At 43.8% G+C, this 20,055-nt stretch overlaps 1 protein-coding gene and 1 pseudogene across 3 annotated transcripts in view; both read right to left on the bottom strand.

Annotated features, from left to right (window-relative positions):
* The window catches only part of Mrtfa (myocardin related transcription factor A), a 169,762-nt gene that overhangs the window by 110,670 nt on the left and 39,037 nt on the right, over positions 1–20,055 (bottom strand). The window contains exon 1 of one of the 3 annotated variants that reach the window (XM_085831767.1): positions 3,795–3,818. The exons of the other annotated variants lie outside the window; for them this stretch is intronic. The gene's annotated coding sequence lies outside the window, so the exon portion shown is untranslated. Of the gene's footprint in view, positions 1–3,794; positions 3,819–20,055 lie in introns of those variants that run through there. 3 annotated transcript variants of the gene reach the window in all.
* On the bottom strand, positions 10,460–10,592 carry LOC115029508 (U2 spliceosomal RNA; annotated as a pseudogene).

Here is a 20,055-nt window from a genome sequence, read left to right as displayed (position 1 = left end):
TTAATCTAGAATTACCTATAGCCCAAAAACCATCATTCAAGTTTGAAGGGATTTTAAGCATTTTTTAAAATGGCCTCCCAAGTAATCATTCAGACACTTCTTTCCATGATCTCATCTACAACGAAGAAGAAAAGAAGAAAAAGAAAGAGGAGATGAGCAGCTGGAAGTCCAACCCAAAAAAGAAAGAGGACCATTTCCAAAATGAAAATGGAGGCAGACACTGGACAGCCTAACTATGTGCCAAGACTAGAGGAGCAAGTGGCTCTGGGTGCTTGGTCTGAATGTGTGCCCCCAACTCACATGTCAACAGTGTTTAGAGGTGTCCTGTCTTGCTATCTGATACACCCAACATGCTTAGGATAAAGCATGCTGGTGCCACACTCTGTGTATTAAGTAAACTTTTTTAAAAAATCACCTGGTTTCAGGCATTTTGTTGTAAGCAACAGAAAACAAGACTGAGAGCTAAGTTATCTTAGCAAGTAAACAAGGGCAGCTGGGACACAGTTCACTAGCAGAGTTTAGGACTCTGGGTTCAAATGCCAGCACCACCAAAAATGGGGGAGAGTATGTGAGAAGCGCAGAGTATGGCAAAGAATTAGTGATACTTACAAAGACAATTAAACAAAACTTTCAATGAAGGCAATTATCAAGCCCAATAAAACAAAAGATAAATAACAGTAAAACGTCATTTGGCTAAGCAGTAAATGTTTACCTTGTAACTGTTCATTTGTCTCTTGAGATGGGACCTCACTAAGTAGCCCAGGCTAGCATAGAACTCACAGCCTTCTGAGTACTGAGCTTACAGTGCTGAGACCTAATTCATATTTTACAGTGTCAACTGAGTTAGATTCAGCTATACATAACAATACAATCTCATTGGGAGCAAGGTAAGAAGGAAGAGAACCCATGAGATAAATTTTTTCCTACAAGATTTCCAGTTTAAAATTGGTACCAAGAAATCAAAGTATAATCATATTTAGAAATGTGGAGAATATAGAGGAAGACTTAAGAGGTTTTATTTTTTATTTTGAGATAGGCTATTGCTATGGAGCCCTGACTAGCCTCAAAAACTTTCTACAATCCTCCAGCCTAGGTCTCCCAGGAGTTGGGATTACATCTATGTAGCATGATGCTCAGATGAGACTTAAGAGTTTTAGGGGTTGTCTCGAAGTAGTAGAATTGGGGCAGGACAGAGGTAGACTTACACGTACCTCATACATTTCTTAGCCAAATGGCCAGCCTATTGAGACAGACAACGGTGATGATGGCCTGTGAATGTGTGGCCTTTATCACTTCAGGCTTCCTCAGGATGATGTTGCAGAGAATCAGTCAACCACGTAAGGACCCACCTCTGCTTTCCCTCTCCCCACTGCCCTTGACCCATTCTCCCTCTATCTCTATGCACTGGCTGGCTGCTCTGTACCACGAGAACACCCACACTGCCTTTTCTTCTGCTCCCGACCACCACCCCTTCCAATAGCGGGTGTTTCTGAGACTCTGTTTGCCACTGACCTTCCCACTAGTCAGCTGATGCCTCAGTGGCTGGTAAATGTAATGAGGGAAGAAGCTCCATCCTGCTGTCTTTTTTGTCTCACGTATCTAGACACAAACCTTGATACACAGTAAAGGCTCAAAACTACTTCACTTACTAATCACATTAACCTCATAACTAGCATTCATATCTACCCTGAGGTCAGAGAAACAGAAAGCAAGAATAAAGACGGTTCTGTCTGTCACGTTAGGTATGAAAATGCAAAGGTCAGAAAGAGCTTCGTGGAAAAGGCTACAGTACTTAAGAACAGCCCCAAGCTTTAGCTGTCCACGCAGCTTGGGTGAAAAGATCCCTTGTACCTGGGAGTTCCAGGTCAACCTGAACAATCCATCACCCAAAATCCACAACAACAGATACAACCAACAGGATTCCCACACTGTTCATGGAGTCTTCAATACATGTTTATTGAGTATACTACCTGCCAGGTACTGTACAAGTTCATAGGGTGTAAAAGAGAAAATTCCTGCCCTTGGGAAGCTAGGACTCTTCCAGGAGAAAGAACTGCATGAACAGACAGAGGAGAATAAACAGGAGATCCCCTGAATGGGAAATCCAATTGGCAAACCACATGACTCAAGTACAAAAGAGACAAAAGATGATTTTGGAACAGAAAACTAAGCCTCCAGCTCTAGAAAGCAGGAAGTGATAACATCAATGTTTAAGAGAATCAGCACACCAGAGAATTACTATGGAAAATACAACTTAGGGGCAAAGGGAAAGTGCACTCCAGAAGTTAAAACATAAGTATACGGAGACCTGGAACATTAGTTCTGCGGAAGAGCTGCAGCCCACATCTAACAAATTCCCGTTGAGTGAACAAGACAAGCTGGCTGAGCAGTGGTGGCGCACGCCTTTAATCCCAGCACTTGGGAGGCAGAGGCAGGCAGATTTCTGAGTTTGAGGCCAGCCTGGACTACAGAGTGAGTTCCAGGACAGCCAGGGCTACACAGAGAAACCCTGTCTCAGAAAAACAAACAAACAAAAAACAAAACAAAAAACAGGCCTTTTATGGGATACAATGTGTTGTGGGATGCATTTGGTTACAGAGATGAACCAGTAGGAAGTGTCAAAGATGACTTCACTAGCTGGGTGTGGCAGTACACCTCTACTTCTTACAACTCAGGTAGTTTTGTTAAAAGAAACAAAGAAAGGGGAAATGTTATCTGAGGAGGTAAAATTGACTTTGCACATTGTGTCCAGGGTCCAAGGTCAAGTTCTAAAAATGTCATTTGAGTTTCCTTTAATATGGAAATAAAGGCAGTACAAGAGAAATCATAAACAATGTAAGAGAGGAAGAGGGAGCTGGAGGGGTGGCTCCGAAGTTAAGAGGACCCAGGGTTTGGTTTCCACCACGGGTGACATCTAAGTCTCTGTAACTCCAGTTCCAGCCCACTGGCACCTATACACATGGAGCACCTATATACACACGGAACACCTGTATACACACGGAGCATCTATATACACATGGAACACCTGTATACACACGGAGCATCTATATACACATGGAGCACCTGTATACACACGGAGCATCTATATACACATGGAGCACCTGTATACACATGGAACACCTGTATACACACGGAGCATCTATATACACATGGAGCACCTGTATACACATGGAGCATCTATATACACATGGAGCACCTGTATACACATGGAGCATCTATATACACATGGAGCACCTGTATACACATGGAGCACCTATATACACACGGAGCATCTATATACACATGGAGCACCTGTATACACATGGAGCATCTATATACACATGGAGCACCTGTATACACATGGAGCATCTATATACACATGGAGCACCTGTATACACATGGAGCACCTGTATACACACGGAGCATCTATATACACATGGAGCACCTGTATACACACGGAGCATCTATATACACATGGAGCACCTGTATACACATGGAGCATCTATATACACATGGAGCACCTGTATACACATGGAGCACCTATATACACACGGAGCATCTATATACACATGGAACACCTGTATACACACGGAGCATCTATATACACATGGAACACCTGTATACACACGGAGCATCTATATACACATGGAACACCTGTATACACACGGAGCATCTATATACACATGGAACACCTGTATACACACGGAGCATCTATATACACATGGAACACCTGTATACACACGGAGCATCTATATACACATGGAGCACATAAACTCACTAAAGCAGACATACACATAACGTTTTTAAAAAGTTACCTGGGACAGAAGAGAAGAGGACAACAGAAAAGTTGTTCAAAGCAGGCTGCGAACAAGTAGGAATAAAATTGCAGAGGGATAATTAGTTAATGTTTCTTAGTTTATAAATCAGTTACAGGATTGCTAAGGAGTGAAACACCACCCAAGTCGGCTCAGTTGAAAGCTCAGGCATTCCCAGCCTCATTGCTTACTTAGGCTCTCAGGCCATCCCTGAGACTCCTAAATTACCATACACAGCCGAGTATCTAATTACATATCAGCACTGTCTATTCATACTATTTTAGACGTGCAGTAAAGCTGTAACTTTAGAATGCTAAGAGGCGACCAGCTGTCCCCAAACTTAAAGACTCAAATAAGCTTAAGGGCTTATATAAAGGGGCATAAACTCACCAGCTGGAAGCAGCAGAAAGAAATAAAAACAGAAGAGAAGTTGAATATATATTTCATCCCCAGACTCAATTCCTGTTCCACTGATTACATCACTTCCTCCAAAGTCCATAGCTTACAGTATACCCTATAGGTGTTAGGTAGGCAAGGCACCATCTTCTCTTGACTGAGCAACACTGTCCTAAAGACCTGGGGTAGAACTGACTCTCACCATCAGGTTTTGTTTTAAGCACTGAAGTTCAAGAGACAAAATTTCTCTGATGTGCTGAAACTTACATTATAGTAGAAAAAAATATATATATATATGTGTGTGTGTATGTGTATATATGTATATATACATGTGTACATATATGTGCATACATATCCATATATGTGTATGTATATGAGTGTATATAGGAAGTGTGGTAGCACGCTGTGATTCATCACAGCACTTGGGAGGCAGAGGATGACAGATCTCTTTGAGTTTGAGGCCAGCTGGGACTACATAATAAGGCCTGCCTCAACATAATGGAAACAAAAGTAAACAGCTAAAGAATAAGATAATGTAAATAAACTATAAGCATCATATGCCTGGGGCCAGGCCAAGAAAGGTCTCATTGAGGAAATGCTATCTGAGCTGAACTGAGAACAGTAAACACTTAATGATCACTTAATATAAGAGAGATACTCTACCTGTCTGTATTCACTCTGGGCAACACTAAGAGCTATGTATTTATAGTACTGTTTTAAAGTTGAGGAAACTAGGAGCTGAAATGTTACATTATTAGACCCTGCACAAGCAGCTTCAGGCCCTGTGCCTCTAATTACCACACAAACACTCTCTGCCTGAATTTACTTGGCAGAAACAAGACAGCAATGCAGAGGGAGCAGCAAATACAAACCAACAGGCACTGAGCTGGGATGAGCTACAGAGCGGTATGGCAGACAGGGAGAGACGCCCCTGGATGCAGAGTACAAGGCCTGATCTGTAGTTTCCAAAACCACTTTAGCAGGTACACAAAGAATGCCCACAGGGAAGCTATTTACTTTCACCTGCTTCCGACTCTGAGTCTGACTTACTACTTAGCCTGTTCCCCAACAACAACAGGATGTTGTTTAGATGGCAGCTGTGATGTGTGGCCTGAGTAAGTCAGATCGAATTGTTTATATCTCGTTATCACAGAGGATCCAGAAATATCAACCACAAGGCCGTGTTTTGCTGACAACATTTTACATAAATTTCACAATTTACCTTACCCATCCCTTGGCACACACCACTCTGAAAATAAATGCTTGCAACCTAAAGCACTATTTTCAGCGATGACCCCATCGCATCCTTTCATGGCCCTTATCCATACCCACAAACGTCACAGGTGTGCTTCCCATGAGTCACAAGAACTCCCCCCCCCCCCCCGTGGTGATCAGGTTCGTCAATTTTTAAAAGTGGAATTCCATTGCGTTTTGGAGACTTGTGTAAGAGATGGAGCCATGGACACTTAGACACTCCTTGCTGTGTGTCAGATTCTGTATGCTCACCTGAAAGCTACGTGGTCTGTTATGAGAAAGCAGTCAGGATCGGAATTTTTCAGACACTGTCGCTCTCTCACTAAACCTCCATGTGCCAATAAACCAGCATAAGCTGAAATGTGGCCAAGCCACAGAAAAACCTGCACTACAGAAAATCTGCCATAGCAATCCTGCTCAGATGAGGATCACATGAGTGAGACGTGTTATTTTTCTATCATAGTAACTTTGGAATGACAAACCTGTTGAGGCAAACCTCACCTAGGCGGAGGAAGGAAGCCGTCTACAGTACTGCGCTTTGTTTCTCACTACAATGGAGCATTTAAGGAGAAGCTGCACTCTGGAGTGCCAGCAGCCTTGCATCCTTCGGTTTCCCAATGAGCTCTTTCCCGGCACAACAAGAACCTGCTCATGCTTTACAAAAGAAACCACAAGGGGTTTCCTAAATTCTTGATCCAAAATTTATAAGCACTTTGAACAACGTGTCTTGCCATAAAAAGATTGAAGTTGCTGCAGTTTTGAAGGAATAACCAAATACAACCCAGAGAGGAGCATCTCCACTTTGCTCTGTACAGCCTCTGGAGAGGAGAGCACCTCAGGACGTGAGCCCCCAGAGCACCCGAGCTCCTGCAGGTGCTGTGTGCAGGGAGAACTGTCAGGACAATGCGCAGCTGCAGGCAGCATTAGAGCACAACTGGACGATGGCCGAGTGTTCATAGATCACTCGTTCAAATACAGCTTAGGTGTAAAAAGTAGCTTTTAAAAGCTCCACTTATTGTGTGTGTAGAGGAGGGTGGGATACACGTGCCGTGGCACACGTGTAGTCAGGGAACAACTTTTGGAGGTTGGTTTTCTCTTTCTACCATGTAGGTCCTGGGCATTAAACACAGATGTAGCCATCTCTACAACTCAAAACTAGCTTATTTTAAATTTTATTTTACATGTGTGTGCAGATCTGTGAAGCATGTGTAAAGATCAGAAGGTGATCTATAGGAAGAGTGTGTTCTGTCCCTCTATCCTGTGGGTTCTGGGTATCAAATTCTGGTCACCTAGCTTGGAGACAAACACCTTTACCTGCTGGGCTATCTCACTGGATGCAAATGAGCTTATTAATTAAACTAACTTACTCTGGTATAGTAGGTTACTATACAGAAGACTTGCTATCCGGGTCACCGTCATTTTCAGCTTTTTAAAGACCTTTGATCAACACAGTACTTCTGGAGATACAACAACCCTTGACAATTTCAATAAAAACCACACCTCAGCCATGACTTCCTGCTCTTCGCTTCTGACCGCTTCTTGCTGTAGACAGAACTACTCTGGACCAGTGAAATGGCTCAGAGAGTTAGGGTGCTTGCCACCAAACCTCACAACCTGAGCTCAACTCTCAGATCCCTCAGTCTTAGGAGAGAACGCTCTCCAGAGCTGTCATCTGACCTCCACATACATGCAGCAACATGGGTGCGTGGGCTTGCTCCCTTCCTCCCCAGGCTCTTGCTCTCTGTCTCATACAGAAATGCAAATAAAATGTAAAAAAAAGATGTTTTAAAGCATCACTCTTAGTCCCTAAGTATTTTGAAAGGTTGCTGAGAACCCCTGAGAGTAAGCGTAAAGCCTCAGGAGACGTTAAATGTCAGCACAGTTATATTTAAAGCCTTAGAACAAAGAGAGTTCCTTTTCCAAATGAAAAGACAGTCATGTGAACAGAAGACTCTGTCAACAACACGAGAGTACACATATGGCAGTGTCCCCTAGGTTTATGCTGCTTGTCCTAGCCATATTAGTTTCTGTAATGACACTCTATGCGCTTGCACAGTGACAAGATCACCTACTGATACAATTCTCAGAATACTCTGCCATCATTAGGCAGCACTTGTCTGTAAGCATTACAAAAGAGGCAGGCCTCGAACTCAAAGATCCACTTGCCTCTACATTCCAAGTGCTGCCTCCCAAGGCAGGCAACAGCCCCAAGTATTATTACCTTTTCTGGTCCACTGCTAGGGGGTCAAACCTATAACCCCAGGCATGCTAGGCCAGCATTCTTCCAACTAGCTGAGCTATAACCCCCAGCCCTTAAGTGCAGTTACTATAAAAATCCATAAAAGGGTAAAAACCCAGTACAACCAGTCAACACTAAGTATTTTGAAGTTACCTGTGTAGGCAATAAGAATAGTGTAGCTAACAAGCAACAGTGGGTTTACTGGCTAGTTTTGTGTCAACTTGACACAAGCTGGAGTTAACACAGAGAAAGGAGCTTCACTTGGGGGAAATGCCTTCATGAGATCCAGTTGTGGGGCATTTTCTCAATTAGTGATCAAGGGGGAGAGGCCCCTTGTGGGTGGGACATCTCTGGGCTGGTAGTCTTAGTTCTATAAGAGAGCAGGCTGAGCAAGCCAGGGGAAGCAAGCCAATAAGGAACATCCCTCCATGGCCTCTGCATCAGCTCCTGCTTCCTGACCTGCTTGAGTTCCAGTCCTGACTTCCTTGGTGATGAACAGCAGTATGGAAGTGTAAGCTGAATGAACCCTTTCCTCCCCAACTTGCTTCTTGGTCATGATGTTTGTGCAGGAATAGAAACCCTGACTAAGACATGTGTGTGTGTGTGTGTGTGTGTGTGTGTGTGTGTGTGTGTATACACCAGTCTCATGAATGGCTAACTATTTTGGTGGCGGTGTATCTTAAGATGAAAAGGCTCCAAGCTAACCAAGGAAAAGGGGACACACTGGTGATCCACATCCAAAAGAAAACCTTTAGCCGGGCGTGGTGGCGCACGCCTTTAATCCCAGCACTCGGGAGGCAGAGGCAGGCGGATTTCTGAGTTCGAGGCCAGCCTGGTCTACAAAGTGAGTTCCAGGACAGCCAGGGCTATACAGAGAAACCCTGTCTCGAAAAACAAAAAAAAAAAAAAAAAAAAAAAAAGAAAACCTTTGAATGTGGTAACATGGATGTTGCAGGCATAAAAATGAAACAGAAAGAGGACTATGAATATTCTTAAAATCAGAAACTGCTGACAAGCAGCAAGAGGGGCTAGGGGTATGCCTCAGCACTGTTAGCATTTCATCTAGGCTCTGCTCCACAGTTACCTGGCAACAGCCATGTACACCTGACTCACAATAAATGGGGCGGCTTGCCTCCTCACTCTCTTGCTCTTCTTACTTCCTCTCTTCCCTCTCTGTCACTTCTCTCCCCATTTCCCTCCCTGCTTCTCCAAGTGTTAATGGCCTCTCCTCCTCCTCCTCCTTCCTCCTCCTTCCTCCTCCTTCTCCTCCTCCTCCTCTTCTTCTTCTCCCTCTCTCTCTCTCCCCCTTCCCCCATACCACATCTCGCCTCTACCAAACATATCCTGGCTTTTCTTTTTTTTAAAACACAACAAGCACTACCCCATGAACCTACACCAGGGAAGACCTGGATTCCATTGCCAGCACCACAGGGTAAAAAAGCAGCAGGACACAGAACTGGCCGGTGACACCCACCTTTAACTCCAGTACTCAGGAGCCAGCCCAGTGGAAGGATGATCTCTGTGACTTCGAGACTAGCCTGGTCTACACTGTGAGATTCTGTCTTAAGAATAAATGGAAATATACAGCTGCTGGGGGTGGGAGGTAGAGGGAACCTCTAGAAAGTGCCAGAAACCTGGGATGGTGAAGGCTCCCAAGACTCAAGTGGATGCCCTTAGCCAAAATGCCCAACAGAAGGGATATGGAAGAAACTACCGCCAGTAGTCAGACAGGGCCTCCAGTGGAGGGATGGGGATACCAACCCACCTACAAAATTTTTGACCCCAAATTGTTCCTGTCTAAAAGAAAAGCAGGAACAAAAAATGCAGCAGAGACTGAAGGAATGACCAACCAGTGACAGACCCAACTTGGGATCCACTATTACTGATGCAATGTTGTGCTTGCAGACAGGAGCCTGGCATGGCTGTCCTCTGAGAGGCTCTGCTTGAAGCTGACTGAGACAGATGTAGATTCTCAAAGCCAAGCATTGGACTGAGGTCAGAGACCCCTATGGAAGAGTTAAGGGAAGGACTGAAGGAGCTAAAGGGATGGCAACCCCATAGGAAGACCAAGAATGTCAACTAACCTGAATCCCTGGGAGTTCCCAGAGACTGAGCCACCAACCAAAGAGGACAGTGGGCTGGTCTGAGACCCCTGGCATAGGATTGCCTTGTCTGGCCTCAGTGGGAAAGGATGCCCCGGGGAGGGGGAATATGTGAGGGGGAGTACCCTCTCAGAGTCGAAGAGGAGGGAGTATGGGGGGGGGACTTCTCAAGGGGGGACAGGAAGGGAGCAACATTTGGCATATAAATAAATAAAATAATCAGTTAATTAAAAAAGAATAAATAGGGCTGGAGAGATGGCTCTTTTCCAGAGATCCTGAGTTCAATTTCCAGCAACCACATGGTGGCTCACAACCATCTGCAATGGGATTTGATGCCCTCTTCTGGTCTGTCTGAACAGCTGCAGTGTACTCATATACATTAAATAAATAAATCTTAAAAAATAAATACACAAATATTTTATTTTATTTTTAGCTTTTTTTTTTTTTTTTTTTTTTTGAGACAGGGTTTCTCTGTATAGTCATGGCTGTCCTGGAGCTCACTTTGTAGACCAGGCTGGCCTGGAACTCAGAAACCCACCTGCCTCTGCCTCTGCCTCCCAAGTGCTGGGATTAAAGGCGTGCGCCACCACTGCCCGGCAAAAGCGGCACCCTTAAACTATAGAGAAATTGTACTTTGAAAACAACTATCAAGGATAAGCTGGTTTCCTGACGCTCTGGAATATAGCACCCCAGGGTTATTGTATGTCTAAAGTTACTATATTTTCTTTTTTCAGTCGGAAATTGTTTAAAAACAATCTTTTAGTACTTCTTTTACACTTGATCTTAGCCAAAAGGCTGAGAAGTGATTAGTATTTTTAAGTGTGTGTGTGTGTATAATAAATGAATAACATGTCTTTAAGAGATTGGTGGTAACATTAAACCTAAAGGGATAGACAGGAGGTGATCCCAGCTGGGCGTGGTGGCGCACACCTTTAATTCCAGCACTTAGGAGGCAGAGGCAGAGGACTTCTAAGTTCGAGGCCAGCCTGGTCTACAAAGTGAGTTCCAGGACAGCCAGGGCTACACAGAGAAACCCTGTCTCAAAAAAACAAAACAAAACAAAAAAGTGATCCCAACTAGGGTATTATGTGATGAGTCCTACTGCCATGATTTCAACAAGAAGAACTCAAAAGACTTCTCAGGAAAATGAGCAAGGCCAAGGAAAGCCACCGAGGAGAAGCAACCATTAAAAGCTCTCTCTCCAAGTGCCCCTCAGGAGACACTGCAAATGAGCAAAGGCTGACACTCTGACAGGGAACGGGAACCAGCATCCCTTGACCAGCTTACACCCCATCTCTACCGGAAAGAGTTAAGTGACCAAAGGGAGCACCCTGTTGTAGCCACTAGCCTCTCTCATCCTTTACCCCTTTAGGATGAAGAGGTTAAATTCCTGCTGAGACCAAGAGCCCAGAGCACCATCACTGGGCAAAAATTCCACGCTCTGAGGCAAATCAAAAAGACCACAAGCAACCCCCTGGCCAAGGTCCGAAGGAATGACTCAGAGATCTGCCCAAGAGCAGAGACTATCCACAGGAAGCTCCCAAGGTCTCCACAAAGGAACTGTTTTTATTTAAACTCGCTGGGGGACTCAAGCCTGAAAGCATCTTGAAAAACAGCTCCTCTTACTTAGGAATAACAATCTAAACCGCAGGGTAGCCAGCTCAGCACTGAGAACCAGGAGAGGCAGCTAGAAGCAGTCCTCCAGGGTCAGAACAAACCTCCAAGACCTCAGCTCCAATTTAAATGATCACACTGACTAACAAGTTATGCCAAAACAAGTCAGTGGCGAGAAGAAAAGCCCCAGAGCAGGTATTGAGCAGGCGGACTCTACTGCTCAGTGTAAGATAAACTGGACTACGACAAAACTAAAAGCTGACAGTCTAAAGGTTACCCTCTGATAGTATCAAGAGCAATGAAATGACCTGGGCACTCAGCACCTGGGAGGTGAGGCAGGAGCCTCCCTACAAGTTCTCTATATAAGGAGTTCTAGGCCAGCCAGGGCTCCATAGAGGTGGAAAAAGTCACACAGAGAAGATACAAAGCATCATTAAGTAGGGAATTAAGATCATATATAAGAATATCTTAAGATTTAAGAATTAAAAGAGAAATGAATGCATGCAGATGAACAATAAGCACACCAGGAGATCCCACACCGTTGTCAGTAGGAGACATGAAACAAAACCACAGCTCACAGCCTCTACAGCTGTGGAAGTCAGGCGCTGTGGAGCACGCAAAGCCTATCTACTGTATGATCCCAATCACACAAAAGCTCACAACAAGGAAACGCACAGAAACAAAAGCAGGGAGTAGGGAAGGGACGGTTCTGGGGTTTGAGGGGCAAAGGGAACCGGCACAGGTCCATCATGGAGTGATGGAGATGCTCTAACGCCAGCGGTGGTGATGCTGGGCATGTTTACAACTCCCTAAGCAGCAATAAGTTGGATGCTTTGCCTGTGCAGAATTGCAAAGTTTGTTAATTTTGTCTCTGTATGGCTACTTTTTAAAAAGATTTAATGGGAGCTGGAGAGATGGCTCAGCGGTTAAGAGCACTGACTTCCAGAGGTCCTGAGTTCAATTCCCAGAAACCACATGGTGTCTCACAACCATCTGTAATGAGATCTTGATGCCTTCTTCTGGTGTGCCTGAAGATAGCTACAGGGTACTTATATACATAAAATAAATTAAATTTCAAAAAAAGATTTAATGGGCTGGGCAGGGTGGCATTATGATGCCTTTAATCCCAGCACTTCGGAGGCAGAGACAAGTGGATCGCTATGAGTTCGAGGCCAGCCTGGTCTAAAGAACAAGTTCCAGGGGGCTGGTGAGATGGCTCAGCAGGTAAGAGCACCCGACTGCTCTTCTGAAGGTCCTGAGTTCAAATCCCAACAACCACATGGTGGCTCACAACCATCTGTAACGAGATCTGACTCCCTCTTCTGGAGTGTCTGAAGACAGCTACAGTGTACTTAGATATAATAGGAACAGCCAAGGCTACAGAGAGAAACCCTGTCTTGAAAAAAACCCTGTCTTGAAAAACAAAACAAAAGATTTAATGGGGAGTGGGGTTAGAGAAATGGCTCAGTGGTTAAGAGTGCTTGTTGCTCTTCCAGAGGAAACAGGAATAGAATCCCAGAACCCACACTGTGACTAACAGCCACTTGTAACTCAAGTTCCAGGGAATCTGTCACCATCTTCTAGCCTCCCTAACAGACAAAACACATATAAATTAGTTACCAAAAAAAAAAAAAAAAAAAATGGATAGGGACAGTAAGCTAGTTCTGTAGATACTTGCTACAGCCAAGCTTAAGAACCTGAGTTTAATCTTTAGAATCCACATTACAGGAAAGAACTCTGTGTGTGTGTGTGTGTGTGTGTGTGTGTGTGTAATATACAATATGTGTGCTAGTGACTCAGAGGCCAGAAAAGGGTCCCAGGTCCCCTGGAACTAGAGTTACATTTGCTTGTGAATGGGATGTGGGACGGGAAGCAGGTGAGCAGCCGCATGGTGCTGCAGTCATGCAGACAAGTACAGTGATTACTCTTGAGGTGCGAGACAGTAATGACTTGTAGCAGGATTTTCCCTATCCAATCACTGTAAATATTAATACAACAAGAAGCCTGTGATTGGACAGGGAAAGGGGAGAGGCGGAGCAAAGTTTTTCAGAGACAGGACAGAGGAGAAGGAAGGACAGGACAGAGGGGAAGGAAAGAAGGAGAGAAGGAAGGAAGATGGAGGAGGAACAGGACAATCCAGATTCTGAGTGACTTTAAATAGCCACAGGTAGTTATGAATATCATATAAGGGATGGATAATTACATTTGTCTTATCTAGGTGGGCAATTTATATCATTATCAATTGGCTCTGAAATTATTGTTTGGGCATCTTGTGAATTGAGAATTTATTGATATATAAATCTGACTGATTAATTATAAGCTTGTAGAGCTTTGATTTACTGGGTTAAGGTGAATTGTAACCCCGACCACAGAGGGTAGATGGCTGAGAAGGTAGGGAACTCTAAGTCAGGGGAACTGGAGAAGGGAAAACTGCCGACTGGGGCTAACCAAGAGGCAGCAAGACTGCGGGGCAAAGAGTAGCTGGGTTTAGTGCGGGATGGTGCCGACTGTTTAATTTTTCCCTCAACAACGACTGACTAATCTTGTGACAAAAGCCAAAGGATCACACACATTAAAAAGACAAACTTCATACCATTTGACTTTAGGTCAGTAAAAAAGACATACACTTGGGTCTTGATTTATCTTAACTGCAGCACCAAGGGGCTCTTATTTTTCTTTTTCTCTCAGAACATAGTGGCAAAAATGACAATAACTGGAGTCTTGTATAGTGCCCCTCGGTGAGTCTGCTCTAAGGTGCCAGAATCTTACCATTATGGCTTCGGCATCAGCAGTGAAACAGCATCTTAATATTACTTATTATAAAATATTAGTTTTGAACCTGTGACTTCCTTAAAGTAAATCAGACTTTTCTGATACAGCTCTGGGAACCCCTAAACTCCACAAACTCCTGAGACAAGAACTACATCATATTTCTATAGAAACAACACCGTGCATTAGGAAAGGACATAGGCTGTTTGTCAGGGAGAATTAGGTTCAAATTCCAGAGCTGCTGTTTAGATTAAGAACTTAAGTTCAATGTCTGTTTCCTGGGCTATAAAATGAGATAATTAATATCTGGTTAAGCACTGCTACCACATGGATTAAAGGGGGTGGTTAGCTAAAGTAAATTAGGACTATCTGGAACTGTGTTCTGTAAATGCCAGATCCCTTGCCTACTGTGTCCCTAAGTAGTTCAGCGTTTTACACAGAAAACGCTCAACTGCTCAGTAAGTATTAGTGAAATTTAATTAACTTCTTTACATGGAGCTACAGAAGCCAAAGTTCTGAGGTGGCATCTAGATGCTGGACTTAAATGCTTATTGGACTTTCAGCTAGCTCACATGTTTTAGGCACACACTTGAGAAATTTGTTCAGATATTTCCAGATAAATCTATAGCAGTTCTTTGGTGATGGTGAGTTTTCTCAATATATATATGTATGTATGTGTGTGTGTGTGTGTGTGTGTGTGTGTGTGTATATATATATATATATATATATATATATATATATATATATATTTACAAGGGAGGAAACAGACAAACATAGACACACAGACAGGTCTGTCTATGTAGTCTAGGCTGGCCTTGATTTCATTTCGTAGCCAGGGATTATCCTGACTTTCTCACCCTTCCCTTTGGCCTTCCCGATGTGTCCCGTTATGTACCGGTGTCCACTCTGGTGAGGGTTATGGCGCTGAGGATTGACTCCTAGAGCTTTGTGTGTGTGCCAGCCAGGCACCCTCTCACCCCCAGCCCAGATTACCTCCAATAAACATATATCAATACTACACTGGAAAAAAGGAAACAAAACAACCACCACAAAAGCATTTTTTTTTTGAATGAATATCATCAAGAAGCATAAACAAGGCCAGGCGTGGTTAATCCCAGCACTCGGGAGGCAGAGGCAGGCGAATTTCTGAGTTCGAGGCCAGCCTGGTCTACAGAGTGAGTTCCAGGACAGCCAGGGCTACACAGAGAAAGCCTGTCTCAAAAAACCAACCAAACAACCAACCAAACAAACAAACAAACAAACAGCAGCATAAACAACACATGCTGGCAAGGACGCATGCCAAGAAGCCTGGCACAGCACTAAGGGATGTAAATCAGTACAGCCACTGTAAATGATCCTCAAAACATCAAAACTACAACTACCACATAATCTACCTCCTGTACACACTTCAAAGAGTCAATGCCAGCTCACACTGAGGTGCTGCGTGCACATGCTCATCAAAGCACTGCCCACAATACCCAAGCTGTCGGCAGCTAAGGTGTCCATCGGCAACAACACATAAGGAAAACAGGTTTGATTTAGCTATTAGAGCATGGTATTATGTCATTTTTTTTAAAAGATTCATTTATTTATTATATGTAAGTACACTGTAGCTGTCTTCAAACACTCCAGAAGAGGGCATCAGATTCCGTTAAGGATGGTTGTGAGCCACCATATGGTTGCTGGGATTTGAACTCGGGACCTTTGGAAGAGCAGTCGGCGCTCTTAACCACTGAGCCATCTCGCCAGCCCGTATTATGTCATTTTTAGGAAATCACATGGAACTGGAGATCATTACAGCATGCTAACTTCAAGTTACAAATATAAAAACAGTTGCTTTTTCTCCTGTGGGATTTAGGAGGAAAAGAAGGATATGAAATTAAAGAGGGGGGCTCTCAGTCTGTCTGCTTGTTGGATGTGTCAGTCTTGGTGCATGTCTGCCACGGCATGTGTATGGTCAAAGGACAACCTTCAGGGGCTGGTCCTCTCCTTCCACCATGTGAGTCCCAGGAACTGAACTCAGGCTGCTCTGCCTTTGTGCAAGCACATACTGAGCATCTCACCAGCTCAAGGAAAGCTATTAGGAATGTGGAAAGAGAAGAGATAAGAGAGGGGTCGATACCATCAGATTACATTATATATGCATATATGAAAATGTCAAATGACATGTATCCCTTTGTGCAATTTATATAACTTACACTACTAAAATATGGGGTCATATAAAATACAATATTTTATGATAGGTTCCTGGTCACTTGAAGGGAAATATAGTGCCAAGCACCTCAGGGAAAAAAAGCTACCATTTAGTGAGAGAAACACTGTGTGATAAGGAAATCCATAGCTTCTTACGGCTCACAAACCGAGCAGCTGTAACTTTGGTAACTTTGGTATCTCTTTTGGTGCTATATTTCTTTGTTTAAAAAAAACAAAAACAAAAAACTCCCTGAAATGAAAGAGGAAGACTTGCAATCCTCCACACAGCACCCTACAGTTTAACTCTGATGAATCAAACACAGACGAGGTATAAAAGACAATACAAAAAGAACTCTGCAAGGAGTTGGCCTTGTAAGTCAAGAGCAGCGCTGCAGGACAGTCCGGTGCAGAGCCTGACAGACAGAGACAGCAGAAAAGGAGTAGGTCTGAGGTAACCTCGGAAAGCTGGAGCTCAGTCGTTCAGTGTTTCCTGTTAGTCACAGAGACATGTGAGAGGGCTAAGGACCCTGCAGCTTTATCTTGGCTACTCGGTCTCCTGACTGTCAGAATGCCACTTTGTGGTTGAACATCTCTGAGGACGGTTTAAGGCTCTGGCCATAGTATCAGAAACACAAGCATAAGGGGACTCTGCCAGATGCCACATGTACTTTAATGGAGGGTCTGATTCTCTAAAGACCCCAGGTCCGCTATAACATCATCTATATTGTGTTTAAGATCCCCTTTGGCTTTTCAAGAGGATCACAGGATGAATGACCTAGAAGGAATAGCTGGTCCCCCACGATTCCAACATACAGGGGGAAGGTTCACCTTACCCCATGAATAATGCACTCACAACATAAAGCGTCACAAACTTCTTTAAAATCAACAATGCATTGAACTACTATCCCTCAGGCTTTGGGCTACCCCACTCTAGCCTCCTCAGAACTGCCCTGTGTTTTCTGTGCTCTTTGAAAACTGTGTCCCTCCGTTGGAAAAAACCTTTATCTGGTAACAATGACTGTAATCCCAAAGACGGTCACTGAAGCACACAGGAGAGCCTGATTATCTCCATTTTCTGCTCTCATAGAGGTTTACAAAAACCTGTCATCCACACAGTGTTCTGTATGTCCAGACAATTGTATAAATGCAGTTATTGAATTCTGCACCTGAATAACTGAATGTAATACTAAAAATGTTCTTCCTCTAAGCATGCAGTTGATTATAGCAGATGAGAGAAATGTATCCCATTGCCTCAAAATACTGTCTAACAACGACACAACTTTCGGATTTGCATTTTATGTGTGTGTTCACAGATGTTTACATGTGTACTGAGGCCAAGGCTGACATTACTTGTCTTTCTCAATTGCTCTCCACATTATTTTTTTGACACAATCTCTTACTTAATCTAGAGCTCACCAACTAGCTAGGCTGACAAGGGCCAACAAGTTCCAGGGACCTTCCTGTTCCCATCTCTCTAGCACCAGGATTACAGGAACATGCCTATCACATTATGTCCAGAAGAGTGTGTGTCTTTGTGTGTGTGTGTGTGTGTGCACGTGTCTGTGTGTGTGTGTGCGTGTGTATATGTGTGCGTGTGTGTCTGTGTCTGTGTGTGTGCATGTGTCTCTGTGTGTGTGTCTGTGTGTGTGTGTACATGTGTGTGTGCGAGTGTGTGTCTGTGTGTGTGTGTGTCTGTGTGTGTGTGTGTCTGTGTGCGTGTCTGTGTGTGCGTGCGTGTCTGTGGGGTATATGTGCATGTACACATGTTCAGATGTGAATGTACACGTGTAAGTGTGCTGGACTATATAAGCAGGCACATATGGAAACCAGAGGCTGATATAGAGCATTTTTCCTCCATCACTTCACTACCTAATTTTGTTGAGATGGCCTTTCACTGAACTTGAAGCTTACCATTTCCGTGGCACTGGCTGGTCAGCAAGCTCCAGCATCTTCCTGGTTACCCTGCAGTGCTAGAGGCGCAGGCATATGCTGTCATGCCCATCTTTTACATGGGTTCTGGAGACCCAAACTCAGACCTTCACACTTGCACAGCAAGTTACTTTGCCCACTGAGCCATCTCTCTAAGCCATAAATCAGTATTTTTAAAACTGCATTTAGAAACTTCATTATGGGGCTAGAAAGACAGTTATCTACATCTACAAGGATGCTACTATAATTTTAAGGAGATGGGTCTACATTGTAGACTGTTATCCTTTGTCCCTAGCCACCAAAGGGCAGCTGTACATCTCAACCCACAGTCATCTGAATTTAAAAGTCCTTAATATTTTCTCAAATACTCTCTGGAGCTATGAGAACCCACTGAAATATTAACTGGTACCTCCTTATCTCCACTGACACTCACATAAGAACTACAGCCTATGCCAGGCACGGTGGCACATGACTTTAATCCAAGTCCCAGCACTTAGGAGGCAGTGGAAGATGGGTCTCTGAGTCTATAAAGACATATATATAGCCTGGTCTATAAAGTAAGTTCCAGGACAGGTGGGATTACACAGAGAAACTCTGTCCTGAGAAACCAAACAAACAAACAACAAATAGATCACAGCCTTCTTTGGGGCAGAGATGAAAGACAATAGCTGTGCCCTGATGCTAAGAATGCAGTAAGATTATGCAGGCTGGAGTAGAAAGGCTCTTTCCAGATTTTACACAGCACTAGGGAATCTATATGTATTATTTTCAAGAGTATGTGTTAGGTCTCAAACCAGAGACATATGGCAAACTACGGTGCCATATCAAAGCACACCTGTCCACCAGACTCTCTCAGCAATTCCAGTACCTGTTCATGGGGGACATCCTGGCTGGCATACCCTGCCCCCTACCCTAAAATTTCCAGCCCAGAGCTGGGCCATCCTTCCCCTAGCTTTCTCTATATAACCCAGGCATTTTGGCTTATGCCACTCTCCTGGCCTCCTGGCTTCTGACTCTCCCCTTTCCTCTCCCCATCTCCTCACAGGACCCAGTTTAGTCTGCTGGTCAAGTTCAGCCTGGCCCTTCCAGATGCCTCTCGCTATGCTCTCCCTCATACTTACAATAAGCCACAGCCCACACCTAGCAGCTGTCCTGCCCTTTTACATTCATCATCAGAAGACACACTGAAGGGCAAGAAACGGTTAGTATATGGACTCAAAGCACTAAGTCAGATGTGAATCTGCTTGTATCAAGTCTCACAGAGATCATCAGAGAAGAAATGTCAAAGATAATTTCCTTAAGCAAAGAACATTTCTATATATGTGTGCATAGATAATAGGGCACGTAGATTTAAGGGAAAAAATCACTAAGTATTATGTGGAAAGTTTTAGCCATTTAAGGTAACTTTCAGACACTTGCTTGACTTCTGGAGTAAGATATTAGGTACTACTACCTTCCACTTAGGCAACAGAAAACACTGAGGCTCTAAGAGATTAAGTGACGTCTACACTAGAATTTAAGTTCAAAGATGTCCGGGCTCCTACTAAGAGCTGTATTGTTCCAGGGCACACATAAAACACAAAGATTTTAAAGTTAAAAAAGTTTGTCTAAAAAGTACAGAAAATGTTAATATTCTAGTAAAGAGAGATTTGCAAAGATTATCAGCAAAATTCCATGACCCAAGGAAAACTAGACGTGCATCCCAACACTCTCAGAGAAAATCCAATAGTTCCACTCTGAAGACTATGGGGACCTTGTACACAAG

The sequence above is a fragment of the Mus caroli genome, unplaced genomic scaffold, assembly GCF_978045245.1.
Source record: "Mus caroli unplaced genomic scaffold, Mus_caroli_1 scaffold_16, whole genome shotgun sequence".
NCBI lineage: Eukaryota > Metazoa > Chordata > Mammalia > Rodentia > Muridae > Mus > Mus caroli.
Note: the sequence above shows the minus strand (reverse complement) of the source record. Positions and strands in the feature narration are given on the sequence as shown.